This window comes from Octopus sinensis, linkage group LG3 (genome assembly GCF_006345805.1).
Source record: "Octopus sinensis linkage group LG3, ASM634580v1, whole genome shotgun sequence".
NCBI lineage: Eukaryota > Metazoa > Mollusca > Cephalopoda > Octopoda > Octopodidae > Octopus > Octopus sinensis.
In genome coordinates this window covers 57,786,670-57,805,384 of record NC_042999.1, presented here as the reverse complement: position 1 = coordinate 57,805,384, position 18,715 = coordinate 57,786,670, and the positions used below count along the sequence as shown (strand labels likewise).

The 18,715-nt window shown below is 37.2% G+C and overlaps 1 protein-coding gene across 3 annotated transcripts in view; it reads left to right on the top strand.

Moving 5' to 3' along the window:
* LOC115209056 (methionine-R-sulfoxide reductase B3, mitochondrial) overlaps nucleotides 1-18,715 on the top strand; it is a 135,360-nt gene that overhangs the window by 18,514 nt on the left and 98,131 nt on the right. Inside the window, exon 1 of one of the 3 annotated variants that reach the window (XM_029777128.2) lies at nucleotides 12,977-13,322. The exons of 1 other annotated variant lie outside the window; for it this stretch is intronic. The gene's annotated coding sequence lies outside the window, so the exon portion shown is untranslated. Of the gene's footprint in view, nucleotides 1-12,976; nucleotides 13,323-17,718; nucleotides 17,743-18,715 lie in introns of those variants that run through there. One more of the 3 variants, XM_036501009.1, reaches the window with a different exon arrangement.

Below are 18,715 nucleotides of genomic sequence, written 5' to 3'. Positions count from 1 at the left end.
CATGATGTTGAGCCGGTTACTGGTACAGGTCGTACGTGAAGTCGTAGCTGTGATACTGCTGCCTGGGTCACTTGGTACAGGAGTTCTTGCGGGTTGTATATTCGCTGTTGATCTATGATGAAGTAATTCACAAACAGTGAAGTGTTGAAACCTGGGCGAGTTGCTTGCTGAACTGTGTACGTAGAGAGATGATGTCAACGACGTTAAAGACATGATGGTGGCGACGAAGACGGAGGTTGCCGTAATGCTGTTGGACGAAGTTAGTATGTCTCAATGTGGATGCTGTGGTGTTGTCGTTGGAATTGGCTGTGTCTTTGTGGTCAGTGGCTAGACCTTAAAAGGTCTGGAACCAAAAGACCTCGAAACGAGGAGAAGATGAGTTTTTATAAGGAACAGTAGGTTCAAACGTGATTGTGAACAGTTTGTCCCACGCGATCTTAGTTATACGCGGTAATTGGCGCAGTCGAGTAAGAGACAAATTACGTCAATACCAACCAATCAGCGTAGTGGACACAACAGGATCCAAATAGCGGCCAAAGGCTAGCTGTTCCCTGCTACGTTCGAATGCACGTATATATAATAAAAGGAGAGAAGAATTTCGCTCGAGTGTACGCTACATGTTCATTATTGAGTTAACTTTTGTTAGCCATGTTTATATATATTTCTTTACGACCCACAAGGGGCTAAACATATAAGGGACAAACAAGGACAGACAAACGGATTAAGTCGATTACAAAGACCCCAGTGCGTAACTGGTACTTAAATTATCGACCCCGTTAGGAGGAAAGGCAAAGTCGACTTCGGCGGAATTTGAACTCAGAACGCAGCGGCGGACGAAATACCGCAAAGCATTTCGCCCGGTGTGCTAACGTTTCTGCCAGCTCGCCGCCTTATTTGTTAGCCATGTTTATATAACCGCAAATAAGTACCTCAAACTGATACATTTCCTTGCACAGTGTTCATCACCATGTCATTTAATACTTAACAGTCATTCTACTAAGCTGTAAGTAGATAGGATAATATGGCGCATATTACTACACAGTGTCCATAGCTAAACATTTAAGTTAGCATCGCCCATGTCCACCTAGAAGTAACTAAGTTCCATTAAGATACGGCTTTATGCGCATTAATAATGTGGTAAATGGAAAGTTTGCGGTTTCTAGCGGGAAAATGTTTAATTTTACTGGGGTATCTCTTACGGACACAAATGTTCACTCAGTTGGTATTTATGGCATATTCTAGCTGGTTAGGTGATATATCGATGACCTTTCCATGTAGCATAGCTTTGCTTTAAGTGTTTAATCATTGTATACATTCTTATCAATGACATAGAAATTTAAACATTTGTCTGAATGTACTTAGATCGTAGGTTATGTAAAGTGAAGAACTGGAGCCTAGACAGGTTAGGGCATGAAGAGGAGCGTTTCTGTCGGATAGAATGTTTAGGTAGCAGGTTGGTATTCGAATTGAGAAAGAAGTTGGTTTCCAAACGGATATTAATTTTAACTGGTAGTCAGATCTACAAAGGCTAGTTTCTATATCATGTTTAAACTTGTTAATGAGTTAAGATGAAATTTAGTTTAGTAGTGGTAGATGTATGGATTAAAAAAAAAAAAACAAGGGTCAGATCTGTTTTAAGCAGAAACATTGAAGTGTAAGGTAAAAGAGTAAACCATTGTTTTTGCTTTGCCTCTATTTTAATCCTTTATTACCGACTTGTAAAATAGAGGCTTTTTAAAATACATTTAATTCTAGTTCAGAATGCTTCACATAAACTGTACTATTCTCTTATATGTGTTTGTGTGTGTGTGAGAAATAGACAGACAGACAGACAGACAGACAGACAGACAGACAGACAGATAGATAGATAGATAGATAGATAGATAGATAGATAGATAGATAGATAGATAGATAGATAGATAGATAGATAGATGGATAGATAGATAGATAGAGACATACATACATATAATGTAATTTCAAAAATTAGACAGAAGCACGACAAAGGAACGAACGTAAAATACACACACAAGTTATGGACATGCTCATTCCTCGTCAGTTATCGACCATAAAATCATTACAATTTTACGCCTTTAACGATAATATTGTTCAATTTTGGTAGCGTCAGCACGTCGTCCCGGAATGTATTGCGCCATGTCTTCCTTGGTCGTCCAATCGGTCTTTTCCCACACCATATCGATGGTAGCATGTCTCTCCTGAGGTCGTTAAAGCACAAGGTCAGTAAACCGTATGCGCCACTTAGTCACATTAAATATCATGAAATTCTGAAACCGGTTAGGTAAATGTAAATGTAAATATTCTTTATAAAGACGCAAGGTGTACTCTCAAATTTTTTGCCTTGCACACACACACACACGCGCGCACACACACACACACACACACCACACACACACACACACACACACACACACACACACATACATAGTGACACACTCCCCAAACGCGGTCATGTACGAGGAGTGTATGAAAAGTCTTGAGCCTTAAAAAAGAAAACATGATACAAGAAGGTACAAAACTTCAAGGCTCAAAGGCCTTGAAGGCTCAAAGACCTTGACGACTCAAAACTTTCCATACACCCTTTACATACACGCACGCACGAGCGCACACACACACATACACTCTCTCTCTTTCACACACACACACACACACACACTCGCACGCGCACGCACACACACTCGCACACACACACACACACACACACACACACACACAAACACAAAAGCTTCGTTGATATAAAACCGCCCAGTCGCTGATTTCTCCGTATCTGTCGTATGTTTTGTATCTATCCCATGTGACCGATCGAGGAATGTTTACAAACAACAGGAAAGTTCATTCTTTGGCCCACCTGCATAATGAACAAAATTTTGTCGTCGAAAAGAACGGTAAAACTATAAATGTTCTTCAGCGTAATAAACCGATTGTTTATTTCCGTTACTCTTTTACTCTTTTACTTGTTTCTGTCATTTGACTGTAGCCATGCTGGAGCACCGCCTTTAGTCGATCAAATTGACCCCAGAACTTATTCTTTGTATATCTAGTACTTATTCTATCGGTCTCTTTTGCCGAACCCCTAAGTTACGGGGACGTAAACACACCAGCATCGGTTGTCAAGCGATGTTAGGGGGACAAACACAGACACACACACACACACACACACACACACATATATATACGACGGTCTTCTTTCAGTTTCCGTCTACCAAATCCACTCACAATGCTTTTGTCAGCCCGAGGCTATAGTAGAACACACTTGCTCAAGGTGCCATGCAGTGGGACTGAACCCGGAACCATGTGGTTGGTAAGCAAGCTACTTACCACACAGGCCACTCCTGCGCCTATATTATTTCTCACATTATATTTATTTCTCACGACAAGTTAACATCGTGGCGCCAAATAACTTAAAGCAATTCATTGATCCTTTTCGTGAGTTATATTTCGATTAAGATGGGTTGAGATGTACGTCGTTGAATTTACACACACACACACACACACACACACACACACACACACACACACACACACACACACACACACACACACATACACACACACACACATTTATATAAAGGAAACGTTCAAATGCGTTCAGCAAGTAAAGCTTTGTGTTTTCTTACAAGACAATTTGTGTCGTGGATTGAGGCCAGCGGGTGGCGGTGGAATATAATGAAATTTCTCATTAGATGCAACATTTACTAGTTTTTCTTCTTGAGACAGCATTGTGTTGATAAGGAAGTCAGTTGTTAACGAACAAAACGTTACCAATTTATTATAATTTCTCTTATTTCTATAGTCTGCAATATGAATCTAGAAAAAAAAAGACAGTAGATAGTGTATGTCTTGCTAAGAAAGTGAGGCAACTTTAGAATTTAAACAGCCTGACTGATAGAATTTGCATATACATTTATACTTCTTCTTCTTCTTCTTCTTCTTCTTCTTCTTCTTCTTCTTCTTCTTCTTCTTCTTCTTCTCCTCCTCCTCCTCATCCTCCTCCTCCTCCTCCTTCTTCTTGCCTTGCTCACCCTTATTCTAAGATTTTGAGATATTTTTCACCTCAACTTTTATTTACGCCGTCTTCTGCTTACTATCTCTTTTTCTTTTCGCCGCTTCATCTGTGTGCGTGTGCATGTGTGTGTGTATTTCGCAGAAACGGTTGAATTTGAGACTAAATGTGTCTGATGGTGCTTGATCACGTGCCTCTTCCTTATTAGATCGAATCCCGCCATGACGTCTTTGGCTTTCCTCTTTCTGAGAGTCGATAAAATTAATACCAGTGAAGGACGCAGTCAATATAACCGAGTGTTATCTCCTAGAAGATTTGTTACTGTGTGCTCAAGTTAGAAGCCAATATTTAGGCAGACTTTAAAATGATGGAATGAGAGATGCAGTAGAACCCTAAACCGAATACCTTTATGTTTTGAGCTCAAATAAAACCCCGAGTCGACTTTGTCTTTTATATTTTCAGGGTCGATGAAATAAATACTTGTCAAATATTGAGGCAGATTATATCGATTAGATTTTAGGTTTGGTTAAAAAACTATACTTCCATGTATTGGATTCTTTTGACTTGTTAACGTCATTCACAAGCAAGGACTGCTCATAGAATAATCTTCTTCATATTAAACCAGGAGTCGCCAAGATTTTTCGACCATCGACCCCTTTTAGCCACTTCTTCTTCCGCATCGACCACCTTCTTCATTTAAAATATCTTAATACCCTACCCTACCATACTATATCTTAAATGCATACCGGGTACTGAGACTGGTTATTTAAATATTAGCTAAAACATACACGAACGACAAATTAAGAAATTCTATTGAAGATGACACACTTTTTACATATAAAACTACGTGTACGAGTATACAATATTAAACTTCCAATTCTTATGAAATTGTTTTCATGGTTAGAAAATGTGAAAAACGCATTATATTGCTGGAATATCTTTTATTAAAATTGACAACATCAATGTGAGGGATGGGTATGGCGCTGACCAAGTATTTCAAGCAGTTCATATGGGTGAACTGGTCTTTCGCCCGCCGACCCCCATTCGACCCCTTGGCTATTATCGACCCCCTGTAATTCCTTTGGCGACCCATGTAATAAACAGAAATGCGGACTTTGGTTAGACAAGCTGGGAACAGGAATGACAATGGCATAGTTTTCTTGATCGAGTTCGCAGAAGCGTTTCTTGGTGAACATGTTGGGCGATGACAGACTGCAAGCTCGGAGTACAAGATCTGGTTAGGTATTCTCATGTTTAGCATCCTTTTTACATGTCCCAACCATCGGAGTTCAAGTTTTTTTTTTTTTTTCAACAACGGATTTGATTTCCATGGATTTTGTTCTTGCAAATAGTTCATTGTAACATTGTCATCCATTCTGATATTAAAAATCAGTTACAGTTTTGTTCGATGAAATTTTTTGATCGACGTATTTTATGTTGGTATGCTGCCCAAGTTTTCGCCGCTATAGAGTAGTGTGGAGCGCATAACAAGCTGAAACATCATGAATTTAGTTTCGAACATTAGGTTATGATTGTGAGAGACGCGGTGCGATAGAAGCCAAAAGTTTATGTGGACTGCTCTTTGTTGGTTGATGATTTCATCAAGGGAGTTGGAGTTGAACAAAATACTGCCGTAAGAAGTAGAGGCGAGCATGCAGTGAAAGAGCGGTTACTGTAGATCTTGTTCGATACCAGCTGGCTGAAGAACTAAGAGGCAGAAGGAAAATAATAGAATGGGATCAACTTCTTAGACATGAACGACTCCACACTTTCAGTGCAGGCTCTGCAAAAAATTCATTTAAATCATCAGAAAGTACAGACATAGAAGATGGAAGCATCACCATGATGAGTAAAGAAAAAGAATGCCTTTGAGAATATTCTCGGCTTACCGCATTCTCTCGTGCACTCTCGACTTCTTTGGTTAACGTCAAAGAAGGAACAAGGAAACAAAATCGAACGTTTAGTAAGGTATTTTCTACACCTTATAACGTTTAAGTTATTATTTTTTGAATCGCATAACCTTCAAACTAGTTTCTCCTGCTTGGTTAAGTTTTGAATCTTAAACTGAGCTTCAAAAGATACTCAGCAAATCCATTTATCTTTGCAGATAGGTTAACTTTTCTTATATTGAACAATATACTCTTCGTAATTCAATCATCTAGAGATGTCTTCTGATGTCATTATAAGCCCTATCCTGCTAAGTGCCAGAACGGATATAATAATAGGGGTAGCATTTTTATCCCTCAAAATTAGTACCACAAATACAGAGTCCACTCAAGGTGTTCTTTTTTTTATGGCAGTAGGGTGTGATTTGAGGAAAATTTAGATTCAAATTCGACCAAGCCGAGCAACCGTTTGTACCGAGCACCGCGCTCTCTTGTAATGCAATAAGCAATTGAAATTAGGTGACATGGATGGTTTTTCTAAAAGATATAAGTGGCATAGGAGAAGTGAACTGCCACTAATCGAGAATCGAAATCGAATAACAGTCGTAATTTCTATCAAGAGCTTTTGTGCATCTATCAAATGTTATTTTTTAAAAAGTTTTCAGCTAAATTTTGATTTGTAAAGCTCTTTGAAATTATCAAGTTCATGCCGCCTCAAATGTTATTAGCACTGAAGTGTAGTGAAATGTTTTCAGCGAGGATTGAAACTGCATCGAGACTGGTTGAATGACGCTCAACTTTAGTGTTTATTACTTCGATTTTAAAGAAATATTGTGTGTTTGTGTGTATTTGAATGTGTATGTCTGTGTGCGTGCGTGTGTACGTGCATGTGTATGTGTGTGTATGTGTAAGTGTGTGTGTGGTGGAGCTGATTGAATTTGTTAAGTACTAATATAGTACTGATATAGACAGACAAAGCGTGTAAAAATAATAAAAAGCATCTATTTAACTTTTGTTCGTCTATCATTTGATATATCTTCTCACCTCTCTCACTCTTTTCACACACACACACACACACCTCTTTCCTCTCCATTATCACTCTTCTACTTTTATCTTAGAAGCTATCTGCGCAAATGACTGAGCAGAATTACACAGGTGAGTGATTATTTGAAAGAAGAAAATGTAGCTTGTTTTTCTCTACCATCCACGTTCTCATTATAATTGAAATTTTAAGAAGTAAAAATTGGTAAAGGGAAGATATTCTTCAATGCAAATATATTGAGATAATTCCTCTAGTTCTATTGCGTTCTTTTTAAGACGATTTAGTGGCCAATTAAAGTTATTTTCCGAAGAGTGGCAGAAGAGAATAATTTCTCAGATATGAGGCAATTACGAGTCCATAGTTTTGTATGCGTTGAATGAAATAAGTGACTTTTCATAAAATATTAGAGTGTGTGTGTGTGTGTGTGAGAGAGAGAGAGGGTGTTCTTTTTAATTCTTTTGAATAAATATTAATGGAAAGAAGCTCGTTTTCTTTCTTCTTTTTTTTTTTACCTAAGAAACAAAACTCCATCGTTATATCGTTTGAATTTAAACAGCAACAACAGTATAGAGTTACACTTCAAACTTTAGAAAAGTCTTGCATATTCTGACTGTTCTACTAGCAGATTAAATTTGCAGACAACGTGTTTTCTTAGGCTGAAAACCCTAGAATTTCTCATGTGCATCAATGATCAGAGGTAAAAATGTCACAATATAATATGTGTAGAAGCTGTAGGTCTCGAAGTAGTTTTCGATAAATGTTCTTTTTCTCATTGATTTTGAATTAAATGTTCACGTCTATTGGAAAGCTGATCTGCATAACGATACATTATTGCACTACATTACTTTGTCAGATCGATTTAGCAAGTGTGTGTGTTGTTATTGTTGTTTAATCTCAAAATTTACCCTGATCGAGCAGAGCTATCATCAGATATTCCAGCTACGACTATCCTGTCTTTTTAAACATTGTTTATCTTCGAACTACATTATCCTTCCCCACGTTTAAAGACACTAGGGTGCGATTTAAATGAAGTTTGGTTGCTATTTCTAGCAACTTGGGCAACGACGTTGAGGTTACTGCAGATAGTGAGTACTGTCTCGTCTCTGAGACTGATAGGACCAGTTACCCAGTCTGCATGGCGTATAAATGACTCTGACAGTGAGAGAAGCAGTGAACTAGTGATTGGTCCATTGGAAACCCACGACCAACGACGCTATTGTCCACCAATTACGATTTAAAATGTATGGAATAACTAAATAGCAAGATGTATTTTCGTTCGGTACACTCATCTAGTTCCTTTTAACCACTTTGATAAAAAGATCTTTTAGTCAGGAGGGAAGGCAGTGCTTATAACTCCTTATAGGGTTTCCGAGATTGGTGGGAGTGAGAGAGGATGGAAAATGTTTCCTTAAACCAAAGACTGGCCCGAATGCTTGCAACAGAGTAGACTCTACTAAAGTACCAGGTAATGATGTTAAACAGGGCTTATTATTATTACTCTAACTGAAGTGATAGAATAGTAAAAACATCCGTGCATCAGATCATAAGCTTTACTCTTAAAATAAAATAGAGCAAAGATTGCGAGAAGCCGCCAGTGTTGAACAAAATACTTTACGATTAGGTAGTAAATAAGTAGAAACATTACAGTAGGAATGGGCCGGGCCGGCTCAACGTACCGGCAACTCGGGCAGTCGCCCGGAGCACCATGTGCTAGGGGGCGCCAAGGAGGGCGTGACAAAGACAAAGAAATTTCCACGACCGTCAGCTTGTACACACCTAAGTGCAGCTTGTCCTCTTCCCTCCCACCATTTCAGGCCTCGTGCCTATAACAGAAAGAATTATTATCAGTTAGACCAAGGCAGCGAGCTGGCAGAGTCGGGAGCTCGTCGGACAAAATGCATAGCAGCATTTCTTCCAGCTTTACTCTCTGAGTTCAAATGCCGCCACGGATGTCTTTGCATTTCACCCTTTGGAGATCGATAAAGTAAGCACTATATGAGCACAATAACCGACTTGCTCCTCCTCTCAACACTGCCGGCCTTGTACCAAAAAATTAGGAAGAATTATAATTAGCTAGGTCTTAAGGAAAGTTTTCTTTGACAGGTGAGAGTAATGCCGTTAACATTCCTTCTCAACTATTGCATGCATGTGACTTCATGAAAGACAAGTGCTTGGTGGGAAATCTAGAGGACCAATGTCGTGAGAACAAAAGACTGAATGTAGTGGTTGGAGCGGTTTGGAATGAAAGGATGAATACATCGTTGAATAAGAGAGAAGGAAAGATGAGTTAGTCGAGTGTTTATGAGTGAATAAGATAAGTGGTAGAAAGGTGGAGAGGAAACAACTAAGTGGATTAGGAGCTGGAGCACGTCTGACTGTAACTTCATACCAATCAGTTCAGTGATCTTTCTCTAGATACGGACTATGATGCCTGTGTGTGTTGCAGCAGCACTGTCCCAGATATAAGAGCAGTACTTTGATGAGGGTCTTTTCTGAGCTTTATAGATGTTTAGTGGTTGTCGGGAGAAGTATTTTCTGGCTCTGAAGAAGGTCAGCCTTTGAAATGGTGGCCAAGCTATGTGTTTGCTATGAAAGATCCTCAGTTATTACGAGGCATAACACTGGGAGCGATCGCGAGGGTTTTAGTTACATGTTGTTCATGTTTAAGGAAAGGATGAGGTGCGATGATTTTTTTTTTAAACTTTTAAAATTTTAACTATTATTATTCTTATATGAAAACTCACAGCTTATTTTGCTGGGTATGATGGAAACTGTCAGCTGTCCACAGCCAGCAGACGAAAGTGTAACTTGTTTACTGGTCATGCTTCAAGAACCATGTGAAGAATTCTTGCAGTTCCAGGCAATGCTGATTTTTTTTGGTGTTCTTCCTTTACACTTGCACCGATCTTTTTCAGCCATGTGGGTAGTTGAGTGCTGATACTTCTAAGCGCACCAATTACTATTGGTATCACCTCTACTCTCTTCCTTAACCACAACGTTCGTATTTCCCACTTTAAATCGTCATAGTTGTTTATTTTGTCTTCTTCTTTCACATCGATCTGTTGTCACTGGAACATGCTATTTCGATGATCATACGTTTTATCTTTTTTATTGACCACAACAATGTCCGGTTTCCTATGTCTGGTCAAGTGATCGCACTGGATCATTACATCCCACAGGATTTTACAGTTCTCATTTTCGGTGACTTTTTCTGGGGTTTGTTCATACCACGTCTTTGCTCTTTGTAGACCGTGATTTCCACAGAGCTCCAAATGGATCATTCTTGCCACATTGTCATGGCGTCTTTTGTATTCGCGTTGTGCCAATTTCGGGCATTCGCTAACGATGTGCCTTACCGTTCTACCCCTCACACCACACATTCTACATTTGTCGCTATCGGTAGTGTGGTCAATTCTGCACTTCATATAATTATATGAAGTGCAGAATTTTCATCAGGGATATTATATGGTGTTTTATATGTAGTTTTGTCCGCAGATCTCAAAAATGTAATCGATTTCCTTCTATCAGGCACAGTTTCTTCGTGTTTCAACAGTGGCTCCACAGCATTTTTATATACCACCTGTTTTCCTCATAGGTTTTTTTCCCTAGGTTGTTGTTATTATTATTATTATTATTATTATTATTATTATTATTATTATTATTATTATCAAGGTAGACAAACAAAATTATTAGCATTGTTGTTCTTATTGTTATTGCGGTTATTGTGTGCATTTTTTTGTCTTGTTAAAGGAGACAAAATTGTCGACCTCATTGGAGAATGTTGTTGAGGTACTTGTTTATGGAATCAGTGCAGATTTCTCGTGAGATGCCTCAGGTTGCATGCAGATGAGGCTTGAGCGCAAAAGGTAAGGGGAAAATGAAAGGTAGTCTCATCTGCACAAGAGGCGGCATTGTTGGAATATAGAAGGAAGGAAACAAAATCCTGAGGTACACCAAAACTGATACAATGAGGGCCAAAGAGAGATCCCTCATCACAGGCCGCAATAAAGCGATCTGACTGGACACTATCGACTAAAGAGTTGAGAAACGGATGGTTCCCATAGGAAGACAGTTTTAACAAGGGATTTGCATTCCAGACACAGTCGAAAGCTTTGCTAGTGTTGAGGGCAACGAAATTGCTTTCACCAAAATTTTCTTGGACTGTGACTCTTCCTAACACATCCATTGATTAAAAGTAAATAAAAAATAAAAGCAACATAAAACAGCAATAATAAATTGAAACCATTTCTTTATGGCCGATGTATGTATACTTTATATGCTTTCTAAGCAAAGTACTTATAGGTTTTGATTAAAAAATCAAATAATAAAAGCAATGAAGAAAACACTAATACAAGCTTACTAACAAAAGGTAGATGCAAAGAGTAGAAAAAAAAAAGAAAGCAAGATTAATTGAATAATTCAGTATTGTGTACTTTTATTGCAGTGTCTAGTCCCTCTTTAGTAAGAGAAACAGCTGGGTAGATCTATCGTTGAAAGAAGAGGAAGTTTGAAACGCCTTAATACAGGAACATCAGGAGAATACACTTGGAGCTGCGACAAAGAGACGATGTGAAAGTCAGTGACGATGGCGGGGGAAAGGAAATATATAAAATAGAAGTATATATATATATATATAAAAAGTTTATTGATTTCTATTCTTAAATTATACTTCAGTGGCAATGGTTAGTAGCTTTTTCATTGTAGTAAGTTCAATGGCAAATCATGACTCGTACTAGCGTTTCACTATTGCATTACTAGCTTCCTTCTCTCTCTCTCTCTGCACAGCCGGTTGCTACTTACACATGCACCCTCTCTCTGTGTCTCTGTCTCTCTCTCTCTCTAGATGTCTATCTTAAATACATCGTTCTCTACATCATCCACTCACTCATCACTTCTTTCTCTCTCGGTTACTCCCCTTTACTATATCTCCATCATTATTTTACAATATTCTCTCTTTCCCTATACTACCGGTTGCTGCTTACATGCATTCTTTCTCCCTCTCTCACTCTCCCCCTCTTTCTCTTTATTATGTTCCTCACTCTCTTCGTTGGATATCCCTCTTACGCTCCGTCTTTCTCTTTCTTTTTCACCTTCCTTCCTATATCCCTTTCACCTTCTCTTTCGTTCTCCCTTCTTTCTCATACGCTTCTTTGGTATATCCCTCCCTATTACATCCTTATTGCTTTAACTCTTTTATTACAATATTTCTATCAAAACTTTGTTTCAATTGATCTTAAAAATAATGTAGAATTTAATAAAATATCTTTGTCATTATTAAAACGGTATTAACATGGAATTTTTGCTGGAAGTTTTAATTTAAATAATTTTATTACAGGAAACTTATATCATTAAACCAGGGATGGGTTCAGGCAGTCTGCTCTCTTCACATCTGGTTGCTGCTCTCACACTTTTCTTACTCTCTTCATAGTTATATTTTTACGCTCGCAACTACTCCTTAGTACCTTTTTTCTATCGCTTTACTGTGCCTTTTCACAACCGGTTGTTGCTTACATTCTTTCTCTCTCATTCATTCGTTTTCGTTATATCGTTCCCAGCACCTTTCTTTCTTTGTATTCCTCCCCTACTTTCGAGTTACTTTCTGTTTTCATCAATCTTATCATATTCCTTTCTTTTTCATTCATTTATTCAATAATTATTTTTTATCTCTTCCTCTCTTCTTGTATGGTTTCCTTTCTTCTTTACTAATTCACCCCTTTCTTTTTCTTTCCTTTTCACATAGCTTTTCGCTCGATTTCTTTTTCTCTTATTCCTATTCCTCTTCTTTCTTTTCATTTTTTTAAAAATAAATTTTCTCCTACTTTCTTATTCATCCGTCTTTCTTTCACCGCTTCTTTCCTTCTCTCTCATACTTTCTTTCTCTCCCATTCATCCACTCTTCTTTCACCATTTCCTCACGCACTCTCTCTCTCCCTCGCTCACCCATCTCCCTCTCTCACCCATCTCCCTCTCTCTCTCTCTCTTTCTTCCTACAGTCCTCTCTTTACACGCTGCCTCTTCCTACCCCTCAACTGCTTAGTCTCTGGCTAGCAGACGGTCGGAGGCAAGAACCCGGATGTAAGCTATAACAACATGGCAGACGAAAAGACGGAATTAGATTTTCTGTAAACGATCCTCTCGCTTCTACAGAGTAAATTACCAAAGTATAAACCGAATCTCCATACCAAAGCCGTACATTTATAACTACAAGAAAAAATACCCCATTATATATATATATATTTAAATTCATACATTATAAATATATATATATATAAACATAATTACGCACGTGTATATATACATATATCTCTTATGATATATATATATACATCAAGCAAACAATCCTATCAAAATTACTGGATATCTTATATTTACATTGGTAAGTGACCATTCCAACTCTACTGCATAGAATACTGAGTATAACATTATTTCAAGCATTTCGTGACAGATTAAAAAAAAAAAATGACAAAACTGTTTGTAAACTACGTGTAACAAGTAAGCGCATGTGTTTTCATGTGTCACACTTTTTCTTCTTTCCGAAAAGCCTTCTCACATATTTTCATACACCTCCGAGTCTGTTTGTTAGAAAAGAAGAGAAATTGCTCGTTGTGACAGTTATGCCTTTCCTCTGGTCATTAACGACGTAAGCCAAGTAGAATGTCTTCAAATCTTTGGAAAATCGAAACTGCATTGTTCACTCTGCTACTTTCTCTTTCTCTCTTATTTTTTACTCTCTCTCTCTCTCTCTCTCTTTTTTGACATATACACGAGAAAGATAAAGGTATTTTCCTTCACAACTGCTAAATGGAAAGTTAATATCGACGCCTATTTTTTCAAGACTATCTAAAGAAATCCCGTTCCTACTACAAATGCACACACACACACACACACACATCTGTATGATACGTACATGTATGTGTGAACGTGCTTTTTGTGAGTGTGAACACACACACACATATATATAGTGGGGGGTCTGAAATCTCTAGTGCCACAGGTGAATTTAATGAAAACGGGCCTAAGGTTTCATTGACCGTGCTAATGCTCCTGTGAGATATGGATACCACAAAATCACTTCTATTATCATGCCTTGATAAGAAATTTCCGAACGGATTCACTTGAGCATCGGACAAAATGCCTTGCAATTTATAATTGAGCCTCTTTACATTCTGAGTTCAAATTTTGCTGAGGTCGATAAAATAGCAGTTAAAAATTTTCTGACTTTGCGCTAATGTTTTTTCTCTTTTCTTTTAAATCATCGATGTGGAAGAGAATGAGGAGCAAAACTAAATATCCTTAGTTTCATCTGGGTGACTTCGCTGAAATATGGATATTCTAATATTATTTATTCTGGGCTTGAATCAATCGAGCATGTACTTTCCCCTATAAACTCCAGTCTTGTACCCAGTCAAAATATTAAGGCAGTATAGCACAATCGACAAAGCGTCGGACAAAATACCTAATGATAGTTACAACTCTTTTAAAATCCTTGGGTTCAAATCCCGACAAAATTATCTTTGCTTTTCTCTATTCAGGGGTGATGGTTATAAAATAAGTACTTGTCAAGTTAAATCCGGTTACATTTCTCCCTCAAAAAATGTGTGGCATTTTGTCTATATTTGAAATTATACTGGAGGATCTCGCTTCACTACCTGCTCAACAAGTTTTAAAATCTAATTACTGCGTTTCTTTCCGACCCTCTGGGTTTGTTTCATAAAATGTGTACCAGTAATATATTCGTTTTCATTGAAACTCTTCTGTGTAGTCTACCAACTCCAAAATAATTCATATCATTGATGAGCGTCGAAGTGTTCAGATGAACTCCTAGAGATTAGCTAAATTCCTAGTTTTAGCCATTTCGCTTCATGAATCGTCGCTAATGCCTTTGAGAAAGGCATTAAACGTTCAAACATCGCAAGCGCAAGCTATTTTTACATTTCCGATGAGGATTTGATGCCCAGTTTACAGTTGTTTATTGTAATTAATCTTCTTTAATAATATAAACTACTGTTTATTTCATTAAAAAATTAAATAAACAGTTGTCAAATTTTTGCGTATTTGTAGCTATTTTGAGCCTCTCCTTTAAATGAAAGAGAAAAAAAAATCACACTCACACACAAGCACGCTCTTTAAATTTTCCATACTTTTATTATTATGGATTTAGGGTCTTTGAAATATATCTCCTCTCACATTTTATCCTCTATTGTTGCTCAGTTTATCTAACAATGAACAGATCGATCCCTTTCGCTGTCTTAGAGCCTATTCTTCCTCCATTCACTACTACTACGCCACAGCTCACCATCTAATGCTAGGTTCTTTGTTACAAATGTGTTTAGGTGTTGTAGTCTAACCCTTATCTTGTTTCACACCTGCAATTTAGCAAGTGGATTACTCGTTAATGTTTAGTTCTTTTGTTACATGTATTTACCATAAAGCACGTGCGTAGTATGTGTATATGTATAACATATATGTGTGTGTAATGTATATATTGTATGGTTTGCATAATTGTGTGCGTGTATATGTATGGTGTAATTGTGCGTATAATTTTATATTTAAATGTGTATAATATGTACACACACACATATGGGGTGGGGGAAAGAGATTAATTCTCACTAGATGTCACCGCATATTTTTCTTTAAAATTTGTTTGTAAATGAATATCATTTTCCATAAAACCGACAATTTATAGACACATGCCTGTGTGTGTTTGTGATAGTAGTAGTCTATTTTATGTAAACTGATATGCATATACAAACATTACAATTTTAAAGAAAAATGTGGTCACATCCAGTGAGAATTAAATTAACGCTCTGTCTCTCCCTTCTCTCTATATATGTGTATATACATGTATGTGTATTGTATACATACATTCTACTGAGTAAACAAATAGGCATTCATAATGGAGTTATATTTGACCAACTGAGTTCAAATCATGCGAAGGAATTTGTTTTTGTATAGAGCACTATTTAACATTGCTACAGCTCTCTTAACTTTTGTTGTTTAGTCCATATCGGACCTGTGATCAAAGGTGTTCCAACCGTGGCTATCTGAGACATAGGATACAATATCTAAAGTATTCTTTCATTTATAGGATGTTGGGGTGTTATTTTAAGACTTGGTTGCTATTTCTAGTAGGTCGAAGATATCCATTCATCAGAGACTCTTACTCGAGGTTCAGTTTTAATCTCATCAGCTTCACACCATGAAAATGAATTTAGAAATATTTAAAAGCCATTTGAGACTTTCAGGGGAACATCCCCACCCACTTAACCGTTACATTATAATACTCTTTCTACTGTTGGCCTTTGGTTGCTATATCTTGTTATATACTTATTGTCTGTGTACTGGTAGGTGTGGAGTAGGATATATCTAGTAACTAAGCCTCAACTTTGCTGATCAGATACCAGCTTTCTTTGTAGGACCTCTCATCAATTTTGCCATATAGTTAAGATAAGAACCCGGAAATAAAGCATATAATAACAGATCGGTGACTACATTCTTATTGCAAGAACTGAAGAAAGATTTTAGGACTTGGTAAAATGGACTTGAGGCAAAAAATCTAAAAGAGAGCATAAAATTAAAAGTATTTTGGAATTTCCCATAGCCTGTAACAATATGAGAATAGTACTTATTTGGTATGCAAACAGGGAGTAGATAATCAATTTTGACTAATTATGGCAGTTTATATATATATATATATATATATATATATATATATATATTATATATATATATAGACCATGGTACAGAGAAAATATTGGCTAACTGTTTAGGAACCAGAACTTCAGATTTCTCGTGCAAAAGAACAATTAACAACAGTTGAATTTAAGATTATGAACTATTCAGATAGTTTATTAAAAGTAATAGATAACCCCTGGTGCCTAGCCATGTTGCCTCAGATCATATCTGATAAAGTTTTAATTGTATAAGTAGGTGTGGTCACAGATCCAGATTTGCAGTGCATCATGCTTCTATGTAACTGAGTACCACACTATGCATTCTATGGTCTAACACATAGTTGGAGCAGGAAAGCAGTCTCAGTCTGTTTCTTTCCCTCCGGTATTCTGACTGACGAGGGAATCTCTTGAGCTATTTGACAAGGTAACATAGCAACTAAAACCTCTCTTAAATTATCCTTTAATGGTTAAAGAAAGAAATGAAGAAAAGAAACATTAGGAAAATATTCTAATTGATGTAATTGATGCTGAGTGTGATAGAGCAGGACTGGATTGACTTATTAAACAAAATAACTATGTACTTAAGGAAGCATAATTTTTTAGTGGCAGTAAAGGTTGTAGATGAATCAAAGGCCTTGAAAAAGATGAGGCTGACAAGAATTGGAAACCCTCTACAACGATAATAATGACTGTTTCCGATTTAGGCACAAGGCCAGCAAATTTGAGGGCTGAGGATATTCAATAACACCGATCTCAGTACTTGACTGCTACTTTATTTTATCGACCTCAAAAGGTTGGGATCCAAACTCAGAATCTATAGAGCCAGAAGGAATATCGTAAAGCATTTCTTCCTTCGCTCTAATGGTTCTAGCAAACAATAATCTCTTTTACTGACGTATTACTATTAAATAGCATCATGTATTGAAGTGATTGATATTATTTTGAATTAAGGAATGTACTCCAAAATTGGAATCAGGCTAATGTCACATGGAACATTCTCCTTGACTCTCTATGCAGTGAGTCAGTGACAGTTGTGCATCAGTCACTGCCAACAGACGGAACAACCTCATTGACTCGCTGTGCCATGACTCAGTGACTATAGTGTGGCAGTCTCTACCAGTAGAGGTATGTGATGGTTCTTATTGATGTAGCTATTAAGTGTAGTTATTCACACTTAACGGTGCTTAGGGGAAAACAATGATGAGTAACACTAACCATCGTAAAACACATCGAAAATTTAAAATGTGCCCCCATTAATCACTGTTTTTGTATGTCACTTTGATTGTTTACTGTTTTGGTTAGCATTTCGAACCTATTTGTCTATTTTAACGTGTCGTATAACTAGAAGTAACAAGTAAGTTCCAGAATTTCTCATTAAATGAATTATTCTGTATTAACAAACGAAGACGTAGATATTTTCACAAAGTATAAACATAATAGGCGTAGGAGTGGCTGTGTGGTAAGTAGCTTGCTTACGCACTATCATGGTTCTGGGTTTAGCCCCACTGCGTGTCTTCTACTATAGCCTCGGGTCAACCAAAGCCTTGTGAGTGGATTTGGTTGACGGAAACTGAAAGAAGCCCGTCGTATATATGTATGTATGTATGTGTGTGTATATGTTTGTGTGTCTATGTTTGTTCACCCCCCCCCCGATAGAATAAGTACTAGGCTTACAAAGAATAAGTCCTGGGGTAGATGTGCTCGACTAAAGGCAGTGCTCCAGTATGGCCACAGTCAAATGACTGAAACAAGTAAAAGAGATAATGTGTTACTAAATAAAAGGGCAATGAAAATTAGTTATATGGAACGTGATACAAATATGAGTTAGATTAGGCCTTTCAGTTGAAATATTAAAAATCACAACAGCAGTTTATGCGATAAGATAAACAGGATGCATTCTCTCTGCTAAATGTAAGCAGATTTGTCGATTAGTTTTAAGAATTTGATCAAAGTGGGAGAAAACTTTCTAAAGTATAAGTTATATGTAACCAATAACTATTTTGAATGTTGAAATGCTTTGTATCTTTATGGTTAGAAACCAATTAAATAAAAGAATTTTGATTTTCTATTTATCTGTTATGTGTGTGTGTGTCTATGT